This window comes from Barbatula barbatula (genome assembly GCF_947034865.1).
Source record: "Barbatula barbatula genome assembly, chromosome: 8".
NCBI classification, from domain to species: Eukaryota; Metazoa; Chordata; class Actinopteri; order Cypriniformes; family Nemacheilidae; genus Barbatula; species Barbatula barbatula.
In genome coordinates, this window is record NC_136771.1 from 9,748,880 (window position 1) to 9,776,280 (window position 27,401).

At 39.7% G+C, this 27,401-nt stretch overlaps 1 protein-coding gene across 1 annotated transcript in view; it reads left to right on the top strand.

The window, feature by feature from the left end:
* The window catches only part of maml3 (mastermind-like transcriptional coactivator 3), an 84,644-nt gene that overhangs the window by 13,399 nt on the left and 43,844 nt on the right, over positions 1-27,401 (top strand). The window lies entirely within an intron of this gene.

Here is a 27,401-nt window from a genome sequence, read left to right on the forward strand (position 1 = left end):
TTACGTGTTTTTTACGGTTGACACATGTTTAGAGGTGGGATGGGGTTAGGTGCTCTTAAAATATCCTTGAATCCATTGCCATTTATTAGACCATTTATACCTTTACAAATGCAAAAATAAATGTGTCTTTATCTGACTGCACAAAACGGCATATGGGGTTGTTTTCATAACAATCGTTAGAGATGTTGCTTAAATTTAAAGCGTGAACTTTAGTCGTAATGGTCTCTGCGCACAAACAACCTTTTGAGTTGTTTTGACAGGCTGCAAGGAATTGTTGGTACTTGTCAGCTGGTCAGGCTGGGAAACCAGGTGCATAACCAGTTAGACCTGCTTGAAAACTATCTTAGGCTTAAACCACTCAAACCAGCTCAGACCTGGTTAAATGCTTTTCCTTCTAATGTAAATGCCCTTTAAAAGCAGTATAAGAAAGTTTTTTTTCTTTATGTGGTATGTTTTTGTACTTTCCTGTAACTCTGTAATGTGTTGCATTTGTTTTATTACTATGAACGTAACATTCATCTCTTGCCTGTCCTGTTCTGTCTTGGTCTCGCTCGTACTCTCTCTCTCTCTCTGAAATGTTCAGCTCGGGTTGGGCAGTAGTAAGCAGAGCCCCAGTGACGTGTGTGTGTGTGTGCAGGAGGGGGTGTGCTATTGGATAACACTGTCTAAAAATACTCGGCTAATCTGCAAACATGAGTCTAAAAATACATCCTCAGCTAGCTTACGCTCTCACCAATGTAACGAGGGCGGACCTTCCTGAAGGAGAGCGAGAGGCACGGTGGGCAGAAAGAGTCTTGTGTGTGGTCAAAACTGTCTTTTTATTTTTTTAGTGGCTCATACTCGTATCCTTGTTAAAGGCCTGTAATTGTGATGTCTTCATGTTTACCCAGGGTTCACAGGGTTGGTTCAACATTGATTGCTTGAGAGCTGTTGTGTGACGGAGCATAGGCATTAGATATCATAGGAAGGGAATGCAATCGCAAAAGTCAAGATCTTGGTATGCTGAAGTTCCTGTAATTCCTCATTACGCTCGCAGTTCGCTCATAGCTCAAACGTATGTGTGAGAGTATGAGGAGAGAGATACTCAACTTTTCATAAAATTGTTCCCTTCGGACCGGAAGTCTAGACAGTATTTATTCTTGGTTATTGCAGTATTATTATTTAGCTCGTATTCCAACTTTATGCCTTATTAAAAGAAAGGAACCTTTCAGCATTTAGTCTGCAAATTCTTTGAATATTGGTTTTTTTTTTGCAGATAGGCGTCTTTGGAATGCAACTCATTTCGCTGTGTTATTTCCACAGTCAGTATTTTGCTGCTTTATGCAAAAGTTTACAAAACTTTTGCTAGAGATTCTTTCTGTTCCATCCTGTTGTGTCTCATCCAGCTGTTTTGGGGCTGTAGAACACATCCTGTCTTATCAACCCTGAAGTAACGTGTCTAATCGCCGTCGGGTGAAGCCTTATTTATAGAGAACTTCCACAAGACTTTTGAAAATATGCCTTAAATAGTTGTCTCAAGAAAATATCATGACACTTTTCATACATTTTATGTGTTGATAAGTGCACTTACACCATCCTTTAATTACTTTGACACTGGTGAACCCAGAGCAGGAAGTTGAACTGAGCGACAGGAAGTGGCTCCAGTGAAAACATACATCTGTGTGCTTGTACTGCTCTTGAACTGTGGTCAAGCGCTTGTGCTGAATTGCTGTCTCCAGCAGTTTTGCTAACTTTTATGTGAACGCTAAATGCGCTCTAACATTTAAAATGGCCAAATGTGTGGGTTAGGCAACAAGGTGAGCCAGAAAACTAATAGGGCATGAGGGCATTTTTATCATTTTTACATCCAACCTCTCAGCAAGATAAAGGAGCGTGTGTTTCTCTGAAGTGTTAATGTTAAAATAAATCATAATAAAACAGTGATAAGGGTAATATACTGTAGTAGTTCATTAGTCAAGCTGTTGACAATATTGTAGATGTATAGATTTAGCATGTCATTGCAGCGCCATCGGTCATGGCGGCTTAATCCTGCTTTAGAAGTATCAGGTTGTATCATCTCTTAAACTACTTTTCACGCAATGTTGTTTGTTGAAAACGGCCTGTTTTAGTGTCAACACAGTTTGCTTTTGCTTTCTTGGGTAGATGTTGCTTATCATTTGAGATTACTCACAGGTGAATGACAACACATGGAAACACAGTCAAACAGTGTCTGTTTACCCAAACCCATCGTCTCCTATTCGCTCATATTCATCAGCTAAAACATGCGAAGGCAGTGCGAGAGTGCCGTGTTAAAATAAATAAATTGTTTGTTTGTGCGTGTTTGTGTCTGCCGGTACACACTTTGCCAAATGCCCAAAGGAGTACTGGCGAAAAACAGGAAATTCAGCACCAAGGTGCCATTTCTGACTGGAGAGCAGAAAGCTGTCGGGTTAAGTAGTGCTTTACTTCACAAGTTCTCCTTCAGATCAAATCTATACACATTTTAGTCTGCGTTACGGTCAGGTTGCACTCTTTTCCAGCACCTGACGAACGTGGGCTACAGTAATTGCCTCAGTCCACTGAAATAAAAAGTCTTATGTTGCAAAACGCCTGGTTTGTCGTACTTGTAAAAGAAAACTGCGAAAACCATTTAGCCATGTTATGTGATAAAGGATTTGTCTGTTTCTTCTCATCTATCTGTTTGTCCATTTCCTGTCTTATATACCATGCTAACATGCATGATTGTGTTGTTAGCATATTGAGTTTTCCCTGCTGTTCATGTCCCTTTTAAAACGGCTGTTTACAGGCCACAAGAGACAGCTACACTATGGTTTATCTTCCATAAGCTGTTGCCTTTTTTCTGGTTCAGTACGTCTGCGGTTTGATGGTAAACCACCTGTAAAACTTTGTACAAAGGTGACATCATAATCTTAGAGATAAGACCCTGACATATATGGCTACATCATGAGTACTTGACACAGACTCCGTTAAATCAGATTGTTTATTTTGATAATTCACTCCTGTTTTGTTTTTTCATCTGCACATATTTCTATTATCGAGTTTTTTCACATAACGCTTCTGAGTAAGTGAACCGGGGTCTCTATAAACCAACGGCTTTGTCACATTTTACTTTCCGTTTTTATTAATACAGCTTTTTATACAAAAGCTGCCACATTTCAGAATTATCCACTGAAGCGTTAAAGCTCAGTTTGGGACCTCAAATCACAATTAATAGTCTACTTGTATCATTTTAGCTGTGAAACGCCAACTTATTGTTTAATGTGTGTGCATCGATGGGTGTTGGTGTGAGGTCAAAGCGTGGCGTGGCATGGCTTAACTGTTGCCGTTTTGTGTGTGCCTGTGGATTAGCAGTTATATAATGACAGCGGCGAGCTCTCATTCACGGAGACAGTAAGACGATTACAACGTGTTTGCCCGAGACACTGGTCTGCTGTAAAGCCCCCCACACTTGTACTCTTACTGTATGTAGTCGTAACTCCTGTGAAATGATGCATCAAATCTCTCCCTCTGCCTGCCGCTAACACACGCACACAATCTGAGTTTATGTAACCCTAAAGCCAAGAGATCTGCTTCATCTCTCGTCTCCTCACCTTTAAATGGCTTTGAACCCTCCAATGTCTCTTCTTCCGATGTTGTTGATCAGTGATTTTAACGTAGCCAGAAAGAGAATAAAGGGATGGTGCAATTTAATAAAAAAATTATTAATAAATTGTAATGTTGTGGTCTTGCATAAATTAGCAAATTGTTATAGGTTAAGATTTTTACTTAGATATCTTCATAGCTATGTGTAGCAATACCTAAAATATAGAAATTATAAAAAGCAGTAAAAATGTTGTAGTATTTCGCATATAAGCTATATATCATTTTAATAATATTTTTGTGATTTAAGGGCTCGTCGGATAAGCACTTTCAACAAGTTGGTATTATTTATTAGGGTCTGCATAAAATGTCTGTAACATATTTTGCTTACAAAATCCTTTTGCCTTGTCAAATACAGCTAGGCTCACAGCAACCCGTTTTGTGTATGTCTCTTTAAATGATAATGAGTTACTGCGCACCCTACCCCCCTTCCGTCCGCCATGTCAACAGAACACACGTGTAGTACTGCCATGGCAATCGTTTAGCTAAATGATAATTCCTGAACTACTCCGCGGTTAGTTAAGTTTTAAACATCTCAAATGATTCGTCTGGAGATTCAAAAAAATCTGTCACGGCACACAGTGCATCCAGGTAATGCGCTCACGTTGTGCGTGTATACTTGCCTAAAATCCACAGAATGCGCACCTGCAAATCTCAGCGGTATTACGTGGATTTTAGCGTTTGTCATTGACAAGTTATACACACACAACGTGAAAGTATAACTAGTATGTTCAGTTTAGTGCAACGTCTTTTTCAGCCTAAGGACGAATGATTTGAGACGTTTAATACGAAACTAACTGCAAGCACAACTTTGCAGCTAATCCTGCTTGTACTTTCCCATGTTGATAAAGGAAAGTGCTTCTGGTCCAGTGTTGTTTACAACTTGCACAGTGGCCTATATATGTATTTTAGATGTATTTCCATGGATCAGATTTCTAAATAAGCAACAATCTTGGGGTTTTATTGCTGTTTTTGAAATGTAATCTTGATTTTCCAAATATTGGTCTTTCTGTGTTGCAGTAGACTGAAGCTATACAGCGGGTAAAATAAATATTGAACACGTCACCAATTTTCTAAGTAAATATTTTTCTCAAGGTGCTGTTGACATGAAATCAAATAATCCATACATACAAATAGAATGACACAGGGGAAAAGTATTGAACAAGCTTACAGAAATGTATTTAACACTTTGTACAAAAGGGGGAAATTAGTTGTATGCATTGCTCAGGTGTCATTTTGGCCCATTCTTCCACACAAACAGTCTTCAAATCTCGAAGGTTCTGTGGGCCTCTTCTATGAACTCTGATCTTTAGTTATTTCCATAGATTTTCTATTGGATTCAAGTCAGATGATTGGCTGGGCCATTCTTGCAGCTTTATTATTTTTCTCTGACAGCAATTGAGAGAATCCTTGGCTGTGTGTTTGGGATCATTGTCTTGCTGAAATGTCTACCCTCGTATCATCTTCATCATTTTGGTAGATGGTAGCAGATTTTTATCAAGAATGTCTCTGTACAGTTGTCCGTTCATCCTTCCTTAAATGTTATATAAAGTTTACCAGTGCCGTATACCGAAAAACACCATGATGTTCCCATTGTTTCAAACTTCACTGTTGCTATGGTGTTTTTGGGGTGATGCACAGTGCCATTTGACCTCCAAACATTGTGTGTATTATCGCATCCAGAGAGTTCAATTTTGGTCTCATCTGACCAGACTATATTCTCACAGTCTTGTCTAAATGTTGTGCAGCAAACTTTAAATGAGCTTTATGTTGTTTTTTCTTCAGCAATGGAGTCTTGCGTGGTTAGCGTGCAGACAGGCCACTTCGGTCGAGTGCGTTACTTATTGTTTTCTTTGAAACAATTGTACCTGTTAATTCCAGGTCTTTCTGAAGTTCTCCACAAGTGGTCCTAGGCTCTTGACAAACTCTTCTGATTATTCTTTTAACTCCTCTGTCAGAAATCTTGTGAGGCGCACCTGTTCGTGGTTGAGTAATGGTGAATGATGTTCTTTCCACTTCCGGATTATGACCACAACAGTGCTCACTGGAACATTCAGAAGTTTAGAAATCCTTCTATAACCAATGCCATCAGTATGTTTCGCAACAATAAGGTTGCGAAGGTCTTGAGAGAGCTCTTTGCTTTTACCCATTATGAGATGACACCTTGGTAATGAGACACCCTTTTATATGCCATCAGTTGGGGCTGAACCAGCTGATGTTAATTTCCATTGGCAAGGGGCAGGACTGCTTTCTAATTACTGATAGATTTCAGATGGTGTCTTGGCTTTCCGTTCCTTTTTGCACCTCCCGTTCTTCATGTGTTCAATTCTTTTTCCATGTCTCATTTCATTTTCTTATACATAACTTAATTTGTGAACTTGTTTTGTTGTCTTTGTATGTATTGATTATTTGGATTGTTACCAACATCTGGTGAAAACTTCATTTCAACAGCACCTTGAGAAATATATTTACTGAGAAAAATGGTGACGTGTTCAATACTTGTTTTACCCACTGTATGCCTATAGCAGCCCAACAGGCAGTTTTTAAAGTCTCTTCTCTTTGTGTTAAAACGGTTTTGAATGTGGGAGCAAAGATTTAAGGAAATCATGAAGCCATTGTTACTATGTAAAACACAGCAGACATCACATGCGTGTTTTAATGGTAAAATTGTTACTATTTTGTATTCAACTATTCAGGCAGCCCATGGTATTAATATTCGGGTGGGTGCACATTCTGCTGAAGTTGGTAGCACCAGTGCTACTGATAGATATGGTTCTACCAAGGAAATTGTTGTATTTTGAGCGTAGTTTTATATGTATTTCCTTAAATATTTTGTATGCAATATATCTTTGCTTGCTATTCATTTGTTAAAAAAGTCTAAACTTTGCAGTTATTATAGGGGAGGAGTAATTTGCTCAATTCAAAGTTCTTTATTTTGACTGCAACTATCATGCATCCTTATTCCTTTACTTCATCATGAGTGCCACCTCTTTATAAACAGCATCATATATATAATACTAGTGTGGAATTTTTCTACAATATTCACTCACCATGTCTAATAGGGCCTTTTTAGTCATTCAACTGTAGTATTTCCTCTCTTATTCATTTGAAAATGTGGTGTAAAAATACTGTCATGTACCGGAAACCGGTATAAATAAAAAAATACTGTTATATTAATTTATGGGCACGCTGTCTAGTACTACATTCTGCGTCCGCAATGCACATGACTGTAAATAACGTAGATGCGGATGCATTACGCTCATCATTCTGTGTCCAGGATGCGCATGAGTGAGTCAGTTCCATTGGAGACTTTTATACAGTGATGGTTTTGTGCAATACATATACTAAGATAGTAGTATTTTACTACTAAGAAAACAACATTACAAAAATCATACTTTAGTACTTTGTAAAAGAAAGTGGTAGATTTTAATGTACTCAAGGATTAAATGGTTAAAAACAACATTATGAAATGTAGTGCAGTAAAAAGTATGATGTGCTTTATAATGATGCAATTCTACATTGATGAAGAAAAACAGTGCTAGGATCGGTATCGGCTGAAACTCAGAATTCAGCTATGTCAATTGGATTGGCAATGGAAAAAGTGGCATCGGTGCATGGCAAGAAACAACATGAATTCAATGCAAGAGGGTACGCGGTGTATATAGATAGAAATAGCTATAAAACAATGCTTCATCATGTAAGGTCTTTTTACACCTCTGAAGACATAGTTATGTATATTATATTGCATTTCAATCAATAGATCCTCCAAAGAATTACACACTGGACATTTAAGAATTACGCTGACACAAAACTTCATGCTGTCTGATATTTTAGCGGTGTTTTGACTTGCATATCCTTATATGTTTTGCTATAGTCAATGTTTTCTTGTACAGCTGCTTTGTAACAATGAACATTGTCAAAAGAGCTATATAAATAAAGCTGACTTGACTTGACACCGTATAGAAACACCTATGTATTAAACATTAAGCATATGTTTACTGCTTACTGCTGAGAGCATAGAATATATAGTGCTATAAAATAGATATACATTTTCGGGAATATCAGTATCGGCTGATCAATTTTAATGTTATCGGTATCAAGCGATAATACAATTTTGGCCAATATATTATAGCCGATAAATCATAAATAATGTCCTGTGGTTAAACTTCTTTAGGTGCACGCTGCTCATAGAGTGCAGTACTATCATGATCATATCTTACTGCTATAAGGAAAACATTTACATTTAGTCATTTAGCAGACACATTTATCCAAAGCGACTTACAAGGAATATAGGGAGCAATAAGCGATATGTCATAAAAGAGCAATAGTACGATAGGTGCTAATACAAAGTTACTAGTTTCAACAAAAGCTTAGACGACTACCTGTTGAGAGAAGAGAGAGGGTTAGTGTACTTTTATTTAATTTTAATCCTTTTTCATTTGTCTGTTAAGTATTCACAGAGGAGGTGTGTTTTAAGTAGTTTTTTGAAGGTTGTGAGAGTTGTGGTTGACCGGACCGTGTTCGGAATAATGTTCCACCAGGAGGGAGTTGCGAAGGAGAGTGCCCTTATGAGAAAGCATTACAAGGCGCTGCTCGTTTGCTGAACGCAGGGTTCTTGATGGGCTGTAGGAGTGTAGGCGCAGATCCAGTGATAGTCCTGTAGGCAAGCATCAGTGACTTGAATCTGATACGGGCTTCAACCGGTAGCCAGTGGAGAGAGATGAAAAGGGCCGTCACATGATTCCTTTTGGGCTGTTGGAAGATGAGGCATGCTGCTGTGTTTTGAGCCAGCTGAAGTGGTTTGATAGCCTTTGCAGGAAGACCAGCAAGGAGAGCATTGCAGTAGTACAACCTTGAGATTAACAGGGCCTGGACAAGGAGTGGTGCTGCATGCTCCGTGAGAGGGTCTAACCTTTCGAATGTCGAATAAGGCATATCGGCAGGATCGCGTTGTCTTTGCAATGTGATCATTGAAAGACAGCTGTTCATCAAATATGACTCGGAGGTTCCTGGCTGATTCTGAGGGAGTGATTGTGGAATTGCCAAGTTGGATGGTGAGATCGTGTTGCACCGTGGGTTGTGCATTGTTGATGTAGGTACAGTATGTACATGTTTATGAATGTGTAAATTATAGGAACAAAAGCATGTTGATTGTAGCAGACTGCTGTCTTAATGCTTGAGACCTGTTTGTGACTTGTGGCTATTAAGAAAATCTGAGTTGCTCTGGAAGAATATAGATAATTTATTTATTAAATAAAAAACATCTTAAAAGTTTGAAGGCTAAAGAACCGTTAACTAGTGTAAAGTAGGCTTGGTTCATGATTTTAAGGAGAAAAAAGAGAACAAATGGCTACCGTGTTTTCTACAGTCGATGTTTAAAAAAAAAAGTTGTCCAGTTTTTGCCTTTCGTTTCATTCTTAGAGAATTTTATATTAATATTTCGATTCTGTATATCGGCCAATATATATATATATATATATATATGTTATCGGCTTCCATTGTTAAATAATTATCGGTTATCGGTCAGAATTTACATTATCGGTGCATCACTACTATAAACTAGCCAGTCATGTGATCCATTGTATTTTTTTGTCTTGTATAGTATTTTAGAGTCGCTTGTGTCCAAAAGCAGATCTTTTGTTACATCGTCCACTAACCACCCTCACACTGCCCCCCTCGGGAACGTGTCTGAACAGTGTCTGGAAGGCATGGCCATAAATTGGTTGACTGGTTACTCTGACAAATCACTGATTGGATGATTAATGAAAACATACATTTGCACATCTATACTTATTGCAGTTTTTTTTTAGTGGCATCCGGTTCAGTATACAGTTATTTTTTTTTAATCCAATGCTTTGGCAAGATGATCAAGTAGTGAGTCAAGGAGATGTTAAAAATCACGGCTGATATCTTGTCTGGTTTTCCTCACACTGGAAACGGAAGGTCAAATCAGGATCCCACGCAGTGCATCTCTGTTTCATACTGCGCATTTTGGCACGTAGCGTAGTTCATTTGGGTATTCCTCGGACACCAAATTGGCACACTGCTCAGAGTATACATATTGCATACTGTAGAAATAGTTATAAAATTTATAATCTAAAATCTCTCTTTTTGAGGAATGTTTCTTCTATTGAACTGATGATTTTAGTTTAAGATGTATTTTTTCTTATGGAAGAGAAAATGTAGACTATTGGATGCAGCATACGGGTTAGAATCGTCTTGTCTTATTTAACGCTTATTCACTACATCTGTAATGACTTTATAATATACAGGATATATACAAAATTATTTGTATTTGTTCCTAAATCTTTTTAACAAGCTAGTTTAAATATGTTTTATACATGCCGGCCTAAGCGGATCGCATTTTGTTAGCATTACTTATATACAAGTTGGTTTAAAAAAACAACGTAATATTAAGTGATTAGATGATAGTAATTTATTACCAATACTTGTGGTAATAAGTTTGTTAGAAATATATTAGGCCAACTAATGCTCATATCAACAACTCCTATTAAAGTTAATATTTTTTTAAAGCGCCAGTGCCGGCGACTGTTTCTGTAGCTCAAACCCAAACCAATGACGAGACCGATCGTTTCCATAACAACATGCAAGGAACTTGATTGGTCGAGAAAGCTCAAGCTTGAAAAAATAAAATGGCGGAGCACAAATTCGCAAAGCTGTTTGTTAAATGTGATGTTCAATTGCAATATGTTCTACACTGCACACTTACTTTTCGCTTTGTCTTTTTTCTATGTTATACCATGCCATCTCCTGTTCTGCTGCATTATGGGTAAAGGTAAGAATCATGATGGTTGTTTATTTGAACCTACCTCATCTTTCAATTTCATGTAATCTTGGTAATACTCAGTTTCCAACAGTGAGACGCAGTGATGAAATGCTACACAGATCTGAACTGAACTGTTTTTTAATGGAACCTCAATTCAGTTTCCACCGTGAACTAAATGAGTTTACTCTAGACAATTGACAGGGCACTGAGATAATATTAGAGACGTCTTACATATTATTTACCAAAAATACATGCTCAGCCTTGCAATGTGTAGCTAATGTTATTTTATTAACATGAACCTTAACATATGTATCTTCTTATGTTAGCAACACGAGAAAGCAGAGGTTGGAAGGGATTTGAAGGCAGTTTGTCTTTAGCTCTTTTGTCGATTGTTTACAGATTATAATAAACCAGATTTTTTTACTAATATTTAAGGATTTTAGTTTTCTCTAACATTTTTATGTGCAAGTTTCCAAATCAAGGATAATGCATAACAGTGCCAAGCATTGTTTTCGATCTTGTTTTTGTGAAGCAGTATAATATGCTAAATATTTTTTTTATTCATGCAAGTTGCTTTTATAAATAGTTTTGACCCACTGTATTGGGTATAAGATAACACTGCAGGTATTAAAGTGGAAGTCTTGCTGTTTTAATACAGCATTTCAGTATCCATCCTTGAGTTTGAAAGTGAGACTCAAATCGTACAATTTGTAAGCTACCTTTTATCGTAGTGTCTGCTTCGGTTTGTGTTACTGACAGATTTGTGCTGCAGTCTGACTTATTCAAGGTGCTCTAAAACTTCTTTATGCATGAACGTGCAGAGTTTGGCATGATGATAACCATAATCCTTCTGTCACTATGAAACCGCTGGTATCACTTCTCATCTTTGCTCAGGTCTCGGTGCAAGTATTTTATTCTGGCTGTGTTTGAGGTGTGACATTTATCTGTGTTTGTGTGAGGTTCCGGGTTGTCATGTAACAAGATCTCTGGTTTCCTGGGATAATTCCACTTCCACATGTAAGGTATAACCGGTTTGGTAGGGTTTTAGAAAGTTATTTGGATTGTGAAGATAGTGAGGATAACTGTGGCACTGAGGCCTAGCCACTGCTATAACAAGTGTTAAATTTGAGTGCTTGAGTTTATTTACAAACGACAAAGTTACATGCATTTCTTTAACCAGGACTTGCCGAATCCTTTTAGCCTTCAAGGCATGGGTCACTTCCGGTGGAAGATGTGCACTGGGTGATCCTAAATCCCTTAAAACAGAAAATTTGGTTGATTCAAGAAGCATCTCCGCAACTGTTCAAATTTAACAAATTACAACAGCCAGCAATTTAAAGGAAAAGTTCACCCAAAATTTTTAATTCTGTTATAATTTACTTGCCCTCAAGATGTTCCCAACCTGTATAAACTTTGTTGTCGAACGTGTGTAACCAAACAGTTCTGGGACACTATTCACTACCATAGTTGGTAAAACTACTATTATGGAAATCAAAGGTGCCCCAGAATTGTTTGGTTCACCTCAAAAAAAGTTGGGTTATTTTAACCCACTATTGGGTAAATAATGTGGTTTAAATGAACCTAGCAAACGGTTAATAATCGAACCAACAATTGGGTTGAAAGAACCCAGCCTTGGTTAACTTATAACCAGAAGGGTGGGTTTGTCCATTTCTGACCCAACGTTGGGTTGAAATAACACAATAAACACAATAAAATTGTGTTCAAGAAAACAAAGACATTTGACCAGGTTTGGAACAACTTCAGAATAAGTAAAACTAATTTCTTTTGGTAAACTATACCTTTAATTCACCTTGTTATGAATAGATATCCTGCTTTGAGTGTGTAAACTGTTTTGTTGAGTTGTTTAAAATCTTTGAAACATTAACATGGCTGCAAAGTTCATTTCCTGTACAGCATAGCTAAATAAATGACTTACCTGTCTACAAATTTCAGTTTTTTGCTGGAATTTCCCCTTTTTTACGCTCACCTACTCTGAAAATAACTCTATTCCCGGAAGCAGAGTTTAATGAAGCAAAATCGCACATCAGGCGTTCCCACAAATTTGTGCTGATGAGATGAAATTGCTGGTTGTTGCTATATCAAGTAAACTACTTGGCACCTCTTTGACACATTTTCTGGAGGAGAACCTTTTAAGTGTTTTAAGAGTTTATTTTGGCTTTTTTTCACCTATTGCTGACGACTCGGATTGGGACTTTTCAGTCAGGTTTTTACACCAACTATAACTGTAATTACAAACATTTTAATAATTATTTTAAATGTATGCTAACAGGACGTCATGTGAATGCTAATAATTGTAATAGTGATTAAAAGCATTCTTTTTTTCGTGCTGGACTGAACAGGTTTTGAAAAGCACAATTTTTAATGGTCATATTGCATTTCATGCATCCTTGTATCCTGAAGCATCTCAACCCAGCACTATTTATAGTTTTAATGCAAGGGCTACTATGGCAGACATTAGCATAAAGTGCTGCCTTTCAAGTCAGCGTTTAGTGCTAGCGACCTGAATCCACACGAATTACACATCCGGTTACTCTATCGCCCCCTAGAGAACTAAGGTGTTACCACAACATTAGCATGCAAGAAGAGTATACAACAGGGCCGCATGCAATGTGCCGGCCATGCAGTCGCGTCTTTGTGCACTTGCATAGCGAATGTCTCTGGCCTGACTTTGTTCTGTTCTGTCCGTCTTGCCTCGCGCACACACACACACACACACACACACACACACACACACACACAAACACACACGCTCACCCCATGCAGCCACAGGAATGTGTGTGGAGGAAGAACTGGCAGAAGAGCTGCCCTGAACTTGTTTCATCCAGTACTCCCTGAATCTCTCACTCTCCATCTCTATCATGTGCTCTCTCTCTCTCTCTCTCTCTCTCTCTCTCTCTCTCTCTCTCCTCTCATATTCTGTGCTAATTTCTCTGTCTTCTTTATCTTCCATCTTGCTTTTTTCTCTCTCTCCTTATCGAAGACAAAGGACATTTGAATGACAGGGAGTAAGAGGAAGCCAACATCCCCCCCCAGGGATCAACGATGTTGTTGGGGATGGGCTACAAGATCAGGCAAATGTGCGTGTGGTTACCTCAGCCATCCACACGCTCGCCGGTCTGTTTGAGAAGTGTGGCCGGGAGGTGTTTCTGCTCGATGACGGAAAGGGTCATAGGGAGTGTGTGTGTGCGTTTGCGTGCGTGTCTCTCCCTGTCGTGATAAGTAGCCCCCCATTAGCTCCACTGCTCATTGACACAGCTTCTTGTCATCCAACCCCCGCCTTCACTTTTTAAACGGACGATCTGATTGGCCGCGCCTGTTGTCTGTCCAGAAGACAACTGCCCTCATTGGCAGCTGGTAGTGTTTTGTGTGGACCATGCCCTTTGTATGGTGACGTGGTTACCGAACGCCCTCGGGCAGCTTCTCAAATGCCAAACGGAGCAGAAAGTGAAATAGAGGAAGGGAGAGTTTCTCTGTTTTTGCCTGGCACAGTTTTGTTTGCACATGTTTGTATATGCCTGTGAATGTGAACATCACACCGTTTCTGATTGTGTAAACATGCAGTAGTTTGTGTGTGTCTAATATGATGGCAAGACGATATTACTGTCGCTTTAAGAGAGTCTGTGGAGACCAGGAAGTAGAAGAGTCACCTCAGCAACTGATTGGCTGCAGGAGGCAGCCAGGGAAAATGCAGCGTACTGTGTGCGCGCGTGTGCTTGTCCTCTCAGTGTTTGTGAAAGGCTGGAAGTTCTCTAGCGATTTGGCGCTTTAAGAGTCTAAAGCCAGATGGGCTGTAGTCTGTCATCGCGGCACAGCAGAACAATCGACTTCACACACACAACGCCACAAACGCATACACACACGTGTGCACGATCAGCTATGTGCAGGTAAAACGTGTGCAAACGGTCTCATAGGTTCTAATATTCATCAATACATCAAAATGGTCATTTATCACAGCAGTAACGAAAAGCAGAAACAGATGTGTGTGTCCCTACCCCCCCAGTCAAGACCTACCAGCCCCCATCACACGATTAAACACTTCAGACTGAGAAGGAGAGAGCGCATGAAAAGGATGGATGGGAGTGTTTTTGAGGAGAGAGATTGTCACGGGGATATGAGCTGGAAGAGCGAGGGTGAGATAGAAAGAGATAAAGAGGAGGGATGAAGACCGGCGATGGTTTGAGGAACATGAACATCCAGATCTCTCGTCAATTATTTGATTATTCTGAATGAAGCTGTTTGACAGGATTTCAATTAAAGGGTGAGGGGGTGTGTGAAGGAAAAAGAAGACCTTTTGTTTTTTTAAAGAAAGTGAAGCCTATTATAGGACAGTGAATACATTTATTTTCATGATCAAAATTTTTTATATTTAGATATTTCACATTTCACTTATTTTTTGTAATTCCCATTATGTTCGTAATTCTAATTAAATTGTTATTGCAGTAATACACTGCTTTCTGTATTGCATTTTTTTATTTAAAAGGATGGTTCACCCCACAAATGATTCACTCTTATGTCGTTCAAAGCCTGTATGACCTTCTTATTGTATTGTATAAAATATTTTGAGAAACCTTTCACTGGTTTTGTCTCCATACAATAGAGGTCAGCCGGGGGCCAAAGATATGTGGTTGCCAACATTTTTCAAAATACCATCATTTCTGTTTGGCAGAAGGAAGACATACAGTTTTGGAATGACATGAGGGCGTGTAAATAAATTGTTAATAATTTTAGTTTTTGCGTGAACTTTACCCTTAAATCACCACAAATGCACCATAATGTCAATATAATCCCAACGAATAACAACAAAAAAAAGTCATAGAGGTTTTGAACTACATGAGGGTGAATGGATGATAACATAATGTTTATTTTTAGTTAAACTTTCAATAAATAAATAAATAATGCAAGTTATTTAAACATACGAAAAATAGGAATGTATTACTGTCATGAAAATGTTATTAAAATGACAATTGGGCATACTGGGAATGAAAAAAGTAAAATGTTGACACATTACAGAAGAATTGTGTTCTAAAAATGTCCTAAAATGCTTTATTAACTTCTTGCCAACTATAATTGTTCCTTTTTTGATTTTGGGAAGAAATTTGACCTGGATGTGTTACTGCGAGACTCCCCACGTATGTTTCCCATCCGTTTGGCAGAAATTGACTTTCTTTGTCTGTGTGAACACACAGGCGGTGTCTCTCAAGTGTGTGTTTGAGTGTCACAGTCGTGGTTAATATTGTAAGACCTCACGCTGCAATCAGATCCGTCTGACACGCTTCCCCCTCCTTTCCTATGTCGTAACACCCCCCACCACCACCACCATAAACACACACACACTTGTGCTTGATCATTTATTGTTCAAACCCGTAGCATTAATCACTGTTGCCTGCGTGCTAATTACATCAAACAGTCTGCAAATGAGAGAATGATCATTCATGCTAATCGATGGAAAGGGGAGAGGATGCCCTTTCGTCATACATAATTGATGCTAACGTTTCCAGAGCGCTTCTCCCCTAAAAAATCCCTTTAATTCTCCACTGCTCTCCAGACGACCTCTTTGTTTCTGCCGGGGGACGGTTTCGAGGAGCGATAATCATAACAGCTCCTTTAAGAGTCCCTACTGTAATGCCCACCCCTTAAAGAGAACCGGCCCTCCGAAGAAGTAGCGTGCCAATTACGGCGTGTCAGTCAACGGTGTCACCATGGTTACAGCTACAACACCGGTCGCGAGAAGGCGAGAGTGTGTTTTACACGGAGAGGGAGAGCTCATGAATAAGCAATGAAAAAGGGCACATAGGAAGATGGAGAGATCGCATGCACTGGCGCATGGAAAGACAGATGGGTTGGTGGGGTGAGAGTGAAACGGTGATAGTTTAGGAGCCGAGGGTTTGGAGAGGAAGCCGATTGGCCGACAGGAAATGGGTGGTAGCCATAGCGTGTGTGTGTGTGTGTGGAGAGAGAGCGCGGACTCAGGGTTGAGTGCGCATGTGAGTAAACAGTCCTTACAGCTCTGGAACAAAGCCCCCCCCACACACACACACGGAGAGACACACGCTCCTCTCTGTGCGGCCAGGCTCTGTGACGTGTGGCGGGCTTGATGCCCGGAGGCGCTCTGAGGGAAAGCAGGAAAAAAAACGAGGAGAAGAGAGGGAACAGACACTGAAAGCTGAAGGAAAAAGGGGAAGAGGACAGGCTTCAGGCAACAGCTTCTCGCCTTTTGTTGCCTTCACGCTCTTTTCAGACTGGTTACCTCTCAGAGCGTTTTGCCCTGTCTGAAATAATGCGGCGTACAAGAAGCTGTTGCTACCGAGATTGTTTTCCTTATTTTAGAGTTCATTTCAATGTTACAGGGTGAACGCTGTTCTCAGAACAGTACGAGACGACAGAACTTTGTGTACTTCTTAAAGGAACAGTGAACCCAAAATTTTAAATCTGTCACTTGATCAACCCCATGTTCTTTTAAATCCACATTGTTTGGAAAGAGATGCTTACGCAGAATATTCCTACTGCTGTTAAACAACGAATGTAACTGACAGAAAATTAACTTATTTAAAGGGATAGTCACCCAAAAATATTTTTCTCATATTGTTCAACGACTGTATGACTTTCTTCTGTGGAACACAAAAGAAGATGGGTCGATAAATGTCTGTTTTTATTCAAGTCAATAGGGACCAGTTTTGTTTGGTTACCGTCATTTTTCAAATTATCTTCTTTTTTGTTCTTCAGAAGAAATAAGTTAAACAGGTTTGGAATGACATGAGCGTGAGTACATACAAAAAATTTGTGTGAACTATCCCTTTAAATTTGAGAGGTCAGGTTCTGCCACAAGATCCCCTTTCATTGCATCAAAAACAACCTTGTTTTATTCCCCGAAAGGTAAGAAAATCTACCATTTTGGAATGACATGAGCATGAGTAAATGATCACAGAAATCTCATTTTAGAGGGAACTGTCCCTTTAAAGCTACAGCAACGCTCCTCTCAGTGGCGTCACTGAACGTCAGGCACAGAAACAGACAAGACACCAATCCTTTTCCTGTCTCAGGGGGCAATCTGGACATGCTGTTTCCTGTCCAAACCAGTCTCTCTCCTGACACACTCAGAGTGTGAGGGTGTGTGTGGGGCTGGGTGTGTTTAAGCGACATGATGATTGTGACATCAGACAACCATCGCAGCCAGTGCTCACACGCACACAACACCCACAGGCACCATCGGTAAACAAGACTAGCAAATGTGTCCAAGCACACGCCCTTGTCCATGCTGTGACTTGGTCACATTTGGGCGAAAGGCAAGAAAATTGTCATATTTTTGTGTTTGTATGTGTGTGTGAGTTGCTGGCACTAACCACACATTAGCAGATGTGTTTGGTAGGAAGTCATTTATATGTTAATGTTGTCATTTGCCATCGTAATACATTCGCTGAAGCCTGCCATTACTCCTCAACCCAACCAAATGTGACTTCGGAGCCATCGCACCGCTTGGCATTGTGGGTGAACGGGGACAGGCAACCACCTGAGTACAGTCCCAGTCATTCGTCCAGACTGACTGTGTGTGTTCGTGCCCGTGGAATTGAGTTTTTTGTACTGCGTAAATGAGATGGATTTATTTTTCGGACGTTATGATGGGTTGAACGGAGCCCGTGGGGATCTATTTGTCATTATCAGACATGGGAGAGCCGAGCCGTGTGTGTGTGTGCCAGCAGGCGCTCCTAACTCTACAGCAACAATTTGCATTGCTTGAAAAATCTGTATTTTTCTCTCTCTTTCGATTCCCCCTCCTCCCACTTTCTCAGGGCTCAGGTGTACTAGGTTTTGTAGAGAGCATCATGATTCACTGGCTCAGATGAGGATGTTCTTCTGTATCTGTGTGCGAGGAAATCTCTGCAGCCCTCCAGTGTTTTTCTGACACTCTTCAAGACTTTTTATGCCCTTCAGAAAGATGTTGAGAGGATTTTTTGAACTCTTTTTTTTTTTTAGGTCCCATGAACATTTAGGTCTGTTAGGAAGTCATTAAGGTCTGTTTGGTTAGTCTGAGTATAGTTGCAGCCAAGTTTAAAGATTTTCTCAAATGTAAAAAAAAGAATTTCTGCCAAAAAATCTTATACATATTTTACATTTTTTGTAGACCTATAATAGAAAGCACATGTTATGTTTAATTCATTTATATCAAATAATATTCAAACAATAAAAACCTGTTGAGTTATAAATTAGCTTATGCTGGGTTGTTTCAACCTATTGTTGCTTAAAATGTGAACATTTTTGTGGGTTAATTTAACCCAGTGGGTGGGTTCGTCTCCTTTTTGACCCAATGCTGGGTTAAAATAATAAGGTTGTAATGTATGTAATAATAATAAAATGACAAAATTGACTTATTATTATCAAATTGGTCATCTTTCTTTAAAAAATTATATACAAAGCATAAATTCATTGTATTTTCATGTCCTCTCTTGATTGACGGGATATGTCGGCCCTGATCATAGCCAATAGTGTGAAATTGCTTTTATCGACCCATACCGATTATTGGCCGATATATCGGTGCATCTTTAATAATTTTTATATAACATTAAAAATTATAAATTATCTTTATTCAGTCAACATAGCTTTTGGTACATTTCCGAACGGATACTAAGTGTGTCAACCCTTTCTGTCAGTCAATAATCGGTTCAGGTCAATAAAAATAAAGACCAATGACCTAACCGATTAATCAACCAATATTTGTCAATCTAACATTTTGATTGTGTTCAGAAAGGTTGCAGGTTGTGTTTGTGTAGGTGTGACTGCACGCCTTTGACCTTTAAACACAGTCACCGATGCAGTGATAACTGTGATTTCTGAAGATTACAGACCGGGGTCTATTTGAGCTAACACAAACACACACGCTCGGGAGTAAGAATCAATAGTATCACGCTGACATAGAAATAATTCTCCCGACGCATTATAAAAACCTCTCGTATCATCTTCTCCCAATAATTTTTTGTTGTATATTGTGCTGTTTGGCTTTGCGCTACGTTCAGGCCTCATTGCTCACTTGTATCTCCACACCCACACACACAGTTCTTACAATCTCAAAGTCTCTCTAATTCAGCTTGTTCTGCTGCAGTCTAATTACTTTGTTCTATTTGTGGCACACTTGATGAATAGTATTGCTGTTAGCTATTGCGCTTTTTCTCTAGGCTTTCTCGAGCGCGCATGTTTGTGCGTGAATGTGTGTCCCATTGTCATTTACTAAAAGAACATCTGTGTTTTTCCCTTTGAGAAAAGGTGTGAAATGGAGGAGCTTTGTCTTGCGCTCGAGTTGCATGCCATGGCAAGCCATGCTACCCTCTTAGATGGTTTGCATCAGCGGGACCTAGTCTCTATTTAAACCTAATGTTGAAAAGCAGGATGAACTAAATTTTCCACATTGCTGATGTGTTTCTACTGTAAATGGTCTCGGATGTATTCGTTTTTATCATTGATAAATGACTGCTGCAGTTTTACTGTATTTCCTACTTCACACTTGAAGTTGTATAGTGTCCACTTAGTTAAGGCGACTTTCACAGAGAAAATGTGAAGTTAGGCAACTAGTTAGTAAAAGGAGGAGTAACATGCTATTATGTCCATTGTGCCTTCTTTATACATTTAAACGTGCCGGGTCCTCAAGCGTAACATAGTCAACTTGTCAAAATACGAGTTGGACGCATGACATAGTATTTCTGTGCTCCATACTGGCCGCCAGCACTACAACCTCTTTCAGAAAGTTTTTTATAAGTTTTGATGAAATGTCTATGTTTTGTTAACAATCGGCAATGTAAACAACAGGATCATTTGGGCCGTTTCACGATAGGAGTTAGCCATTTCAGCATTACTTTCTATGATATTATAATGTATATGAAATTATGGCTTTTTAAAGTCTTACCAATGTATACTGGTACGGCACAGAATTTCAATTGTGTTGTAATCTTTTACGTGAGCTTTCACAAGCAATACATGCCCGATCTGAGCGTTACAGTAAATTCCATAAATGTTTGTTAGAATGAATAACACATACTGCAGATGTACAGTCTCTTTGGGATTATGTAATGATGCATTTACATGCATTACACCTTTTAAAATCAGGCAAATACAGAGGACTATTAAAACATTATGAATGGTGACTTAGCAAAGCTAATGAGGAATAACTATGTTTACCATATAGAGACGTCCATCTGTAGTCATTGCTGCTGTAGTTCTTGTTCTACTACAGACTCTGGGTCCGATTCTGCATCATACATGTAAGGCTCGACCAAACTGTAAGCCATAGATAATGTATGACAACAACACATCTTTTTGGTACAGTATTTACATCCATGCAACAGCTGGCGGACGTCACGCAGAGGATGCGCATACTCATCTTTAGCTCCGCCCATTGGAACGCCCCCGGGAGGTCAGATTTCTTCGGAAATAATCGTACAGCTGTATCTGTCTTCTAAACTAAACACGTTTCAGAGATATGAAGAACGCAATACTGCTCTACAGGTACTCAAGATTAACATAAGATTGGCAGAACCGGCTAATTTAACCCCTCCTTTAAGCATTGGTTAAATACCAAATGAATAATATTATATTACATGTTCAACGTTTAGAATCCAATTCGCATCCTTAGTCTGATTTACTAAAGCTGTTTGTGTGCTCATAAAGATACATCACGTATCTTTTCATGTATTGTATTTCAATTTTAAGAATGGAACTAGTTCTGTGCGTTTCAAACCGGCTGTATTTGCATCACTTGCACTTATCAAAGCTTTTGTTAGAAAGAAGCTACCCTTTGTAATCCTTTGAGGTGAAAGTTCATTCGCTAACATGCCAAGCAGTAAACATGTCAAGAGCTATGCAAATTGCAAAGCATCTGGATCGAGACGGTCGTGTGTCGAAGAAACAGTGAGCGCATGAATGCATCAAATCTGAATGAACAAATGAAGGTGTTTTGAACACCCAGCATTCATTCATAAAAGTTGGGTGCTCTGTGTCTCCCCTTCAGCGTGCATGTGTGTGTAAACAGCAGCTGGGACCGCCTCTGTGATTAGATTAGCTTCTTTTAGCGATCGTTAATTGGTCCAACAAACAGAGAAGGCTGTCTGGGATACAGCGCCGTCCTTTTATCTCGCCTACACAAATGCACACACAAACACACATACATTCAGATGAGTCATCAGTTTGTGCCCTTTACACTTTTGCTTTCTCTTACTTGTTTAATTTGACGACTTTCTGCATCTACTCGAAAGCTCAATTTAATTTAAGTTTATTTTTACGCCCATATCCCTTAGAACTTTCTTAAAGATAGAATTGGTTTCACAGACCAACTGAATGTTTTTCAGCCTGAGTGAAACATTTCATAGCAAAAGAAACAATGTGTTTGTTTATTTGTCTTATTGCAATAGTTGTTCTATTAGGAGACGATCTGTTAATTGAAATTATAATAGAGCTTTTGTAATGAGTAGGCGGGTTGTACAGTGTATATTAAATATATCTACCCAAAAGATATTTGGTCAGTGAACCAAAAAAACAAAACCACAGCAACAATGCGGGACACAGTGATCCATAGTTTCAGTTTCACATCTTGCTGTATCAGTTATACACATTTAATGTGAATTGACATTCTTCGAATTTTAATGTGTTGTGTGTGTGTTTTTTTTGCATTTGGCAAACACTTTCATCGTGTGCAATTACAGTCAGAATAAACATTTTCTAAGTAGTTAAACCCATGATCTTGGCTTTGCTTGTGCCTTGATCTTAAATTGTAGTCACAAGTTTCCTAACATTTAAACCAAACTCATATTAGTCTGATCAGTGTGCTTTTCTCTTTCTATTTGTACGTTTAATGTAATAAAGTTCTTTGTACTGCATTATCAATTAGGCAAACAGAATTTTTACCGATTAAAGCCCAGGGCCAGAGTATAAGATACAACTGTCTCATCTATGATTTATCTGCATGCAGTCTTGACAGGTGTATGATTAAAGTTAGAGCTGTATATTTTCTCGTCACACTGGTTATATTTTGAATTACACCTGTTGTGAGTTTTGACCTCTAGTGTGGCCTTAAAGAGACTACTTGAGTAATTATCTGAGGTGTTTCTGTGTGTGTGGGTGGGTGTACGTGCCCTTTCTTAAGATTTGTGTGGGGAAACACAGAGTGAGTTCAACATATGCCAGAAAGAAACATGCATATTTGCATGTCTACACAATGATTTTATTTCTAATGGTCAGCGGTCAGAAAAATAAAAAGTAATGCTATGAAGTTTAACAAGGAGTATGCAAATCAAGTTTTTTATCATTATGCAATGTACCCCAATGGTGGTTCATTCAGTTTTTGCTTTCTAATTTAGTTTTTAATGTTTCTTCTAATATTAATAAACTGTACATCTGCCAACTCTGACAGGTGTACAGTTGTATCTGCTTTGTGATGAGCATGTTTAAGCAAGCTTAAGAAATCTTTAAAGGCCCACTGCAATGCCTTAGAACGCGCAGCATTATTTGATGTTGATGTAATTCCAACTGAAAAATGCCCAGAGCGAGACCTATCGAGTGGTCCCTCCCCCTTTTATAATAATCCAATAGCGTTTTGTTTACAGGCTGTCAGCCTCAGGCAAAGCTGCATTTAACAGTGTGATAGCCGCAGTGACCGTAGAGTAAGTCGATTAAAAAAAGAATGGTAAGATCATGATACCAGTGATGTGTCATTTGAAGCAGCTGTTGGTGAGTATTCCTTGTTATGAGCTGGAGCTACTTCTTCTGTGGGACTGCGGTTCATAATTGGAGTTTCTGTGCAAGAGTGCCCTCTGGCTTTCTGATGTGGTGGCATTAACCATAACTCATTGAGAAACTGAAACCGAGCATAAGAATCGCACGATTAATCGTGACAACCCTGCAGTAGTTTCGAGAATAGTGTCCCACTTTGAATCTCCGATCTGTGCACATCGTTTTTAGTTTGAGTGCGAGCGTTCACATAAGCGGCAGCACCCTGCATGTTTATCCGCACCACTGAGCAGAAAAATGGTTACCGTACCATCCGCATGTGCATTAACACATGCCCAGACATTCTCAGTGAGACCCCTCAACGAAGTCTGAGAGCAGCTTGACAGGAAATGAAAAATTGATTAATGTTTGCACACAAACACAGAAGTGGATGATATTGTAAAAATAAAGAATAGGCATATAATCACTGAAAGTATTTGCTCTTAAATTGCTTCAGAAAGGGGTTGTGTTCAAACAAAGGAACAGTCATTGTGAATATTTTGTGATACTAGTGCCCAGCTCCAGTCTGCGGCAGCTTCCCAGGTCCCTGCAGGAGCCTGTGAGTTCAGGAGCTGTATTTCTCCTACGGCGTTCCTCTTTTCTCTTCCTCCCGTTCCTCATTAGAGTATACTTAGTCGCTCAATAATATTTAAATTGCCCTCCGCCCGAGAGCCTACACTGGGGCCAATTACACGAGCGGCTCTGTGTCCTCTCACACACACACACATAAACACACACTATTGCAATTTACTCTCTCTCAAACCTTTGTTCGTAGAATACTGAATAAAACAGCGTATCCTCTGTTGCTCATACCATAACACACACACGGACACGTAATCGCAAACTCGCTCAAAGTGAGGCCAGTGGGACACAGTTATTGCCTCGCCTGTGCGCCATCAGGGATGCTCATATCGGTGATGTGCTTTGTTTCCATGGTAGCCGCTCTGTCTCTCCTCCAACCAAGCCCCCGCCACCCCTGAAGAAAGAAAAAAAAGCAGCTTTGTGGGGAAAAAACGCGAGAAAGTGGAACGTTTAAAAGGGAGAAAGTAGCAAGAGTGAAAAATATGTCAGTGATGCTCGATGGCATCTAAGTATCTGCATCTCTCTGTACGACTATCAGTGTTTTGTCCTCTTTTTGCTTCTTTCTCCGTCTCTGATGGTCGATTGGCTCAGCTGTACTCAGCCAACCGCTGCCTGTGAGCCTGTTAGGCGAGACAGACTGCTGCACACACGCTCCGAGTGAATCACGCACAGGTGCGCACTCTCATCCACTTATTCAGAGACAAATACACACACTTGAGACTCCATCATGAACACACACACCTATTTGAAGTCAGCAGGTGTCTTGCTCATCATTAAATCTGCAAAGATGCTAGGTGTCCATTGTATGTGCGTGTCTTTTATAGAAGTGTATTTTATGAGAGCTAGGTGAGGTCACTGTCACAACTTCCTTTTGGTCTTTGAAAGCATCTGGAAAAACAAGCTTCTTCCTGCTTTTCCTTGTAAATTATCGTTGCTGCTGTGCTCTCTAGTTTTCAGCTGTATATGTGTGAGTATGACCGTATAATAGGGGCTCTAGGGATGGTTAGCGTTAGTGATTTAATGATTCTGGTTCCGGTTCTGGTTCCTATTCCACTTAGTGGTTCCAGTTCCTTAATGATTCCCTGAAAGAGTTCTTTTTGGATTAGACAAATAATTGGCCCCAAGAATACATTTAAATGAACCGCTCCACATACATTGTTATACGTTACCATTTTTTTTATGGCATGCATTTGGCAATTTTGGAGAGAGGGAAATTGAAAAGGATCATGAGTTGGGGAATTAAACTCGGGTCACAAGTGTTAAGGGAGCACTACCCACGGCCGGCTTTTTTTCTTAGAAAGAAATGTTGGTAACCGAACAAGGTGCTACCCATTTACTTCTATTGCACGGACACAAAACCAATGTCATTCAATGGGTACCGCTATTGTTCGGTTCGGTTATTATTTTGGCCAAACTATACCTTTAAATGGAACCACCCTCCAAACCATGCACATACACTATAACAAACTATTCAGCTCTGTCAAGACGTTGTGATGTTTATGGAAACATAATGCCACTATATGTAGAACACAGGAGGGCATTGTACACGTGCACATAGGCACACACGCATCATATCAAAGTACCTCCTTGCGGGAACAATGCAGCCTTGGTGACCAGACCATCTGGCCGGTGAGCTGAGGAGGACAAGCTCCTTTCTTTCTGTCGCTCTCTTTTTTTCTCTTTCCCCCTTTTCCCCTGGCCTAAATGGCACAGAGTCAATGTCTCCCTATGCTACCCTGAGGGGCAAAACCCATATACCACCCACAAATAAAGCCCATCTGCAGCTGGCATAATTAAGAGTTTTAAACACAAGGTAGTGGAAACAAAATCGCTGAGACATTTCTTAAAATATTTTCTTTTGTGTTAAACGGAAGAAAGAGTCATATACAGGGTTTGAATAACATGATTACAATTTTATTTTGGGGTGAACTGTGCCTTTAAGACCTTTTCACATGATAAACTGGCTGACCCCTGACTCGGTTTCATTTTCTAGGTTGCTACTGCTATGCAATCCACTAGAACCGAATGAAACAGTTATGCAAAACTAAGCAAATCCATTAACACCATTAACAGTTTGCGCTGAGGCAAATAGCCCTAAGCTTAAAAGTTTGCACTTTTGTTGTGCAAGAGTGAATTTGTCTGTCAGTCAGCGCCACCTGTTGTACAGGAGTAAATCTGCATTGGCAATTAATCCTTGAATTTCTGTTTCATGTATGGCATACATAAGTCCCTAAACTTAATGCGAAGGTCATTGTGTCTTGAAATTCAGATGCATTTTGTCCTTCTTTTCACATAAGGCATCTATACTTTAACAATAGTGGCTTATACTCAATTCATACTCACCCTCCCTTCCTCACCCTCTCTCTCTCTCTCTCTTTCTCTCTTTCTCTCTTTCTCTCTCTCTCAGCTTTAAGGCTGGAGGAACTCATGAGGGAAGAGGTGGAGGGAGATACAGAGGTGGTGCAGAGGAAAAGGACAGGCAAATGGCCGGCGTGATTTATGGAGGACTGAGGACAGCAGGCACATGCCCCTCCTCTCCTCACTTCCTTTCTTCCTCCGCCCATCCACATTTTCTCTCTCTCCCCGTCCCTCGCCGTGGTGCAGCTCAAGGAACAGGAAGCTATGGAACACTAAATATAGAGAAAGACAGACAAAAAAAACAGCATTTGGAGAGAGGGAGGTATGGTGGAAGTGGATAGAAAGATATAAACAGAAATACTTTGCATAAACAGATGGGTAATTGGATGGAAAATGTAGAGAGGAGACTTGAGAGTTATAAAGTAGTCGAAATGATAAGACCTACTCTGTAAAGTGAGGTAGGTCTCATTTCCTGCCCTCGTGGGATGAAGGTGACGTGAGAGGGAGTTTGTGGGATGTCTGTTATCACCCCCCGTCATTTATGAGGAGTTTAACTTGTAGCATCGGTGCTAAATAGGCATTAGACTGTAGATATCAATATCTAGATGCTACATTAGCATCAGTTTCTATGGGCCGCTATACGTAGGTCGTCCGCCATATCGGAACGGTGCGAGCCAGTCTGTGCTGCAAAGTCTGATGCCTTTCAGTGGAATTGGTTTCCTTTGTAACTGTGGCTCTGGTTTGTTTATCTACAGGTTAATAGTGGAAAGAGTTGGTTATATGGCTTTCAATCTTGAGATGATTATATTTATAGATGTCAATTTCTGTTATTTGGAATAGTGACGTTAGGCTCGTGATGAAGGATTTTGTTTCACAGATCTGGCAACCCTTCCATGCCGGTCCATTAACACTCAAGAGCAAGCTGACTCGTGTGTGATTATAAGAACATGTTTGTCGTTGTGTAAACTTAAACATTATATATCCTACACCAACACATTATAACAACGAACGGGTATCCAGTTTTTCTGAAAAACAAACAAATGCACAGCCATGGCTGCGCAGTGTTGTGGCATTCTAGCAAACTGCGAGTGACGTCAGTGGACCGTTCCAAGATGGCGGACGCGTCTACCTGCCTGGAGCGCTTGAACGAGGCATCTAGCTATTGATATCTATGCATTAGACGCTAGCGCATGATTAGCATATAGCGGTGATAAAATGTATAAGCCACACAGACCTGCTTACATGCATTATGTACAACACACATTGC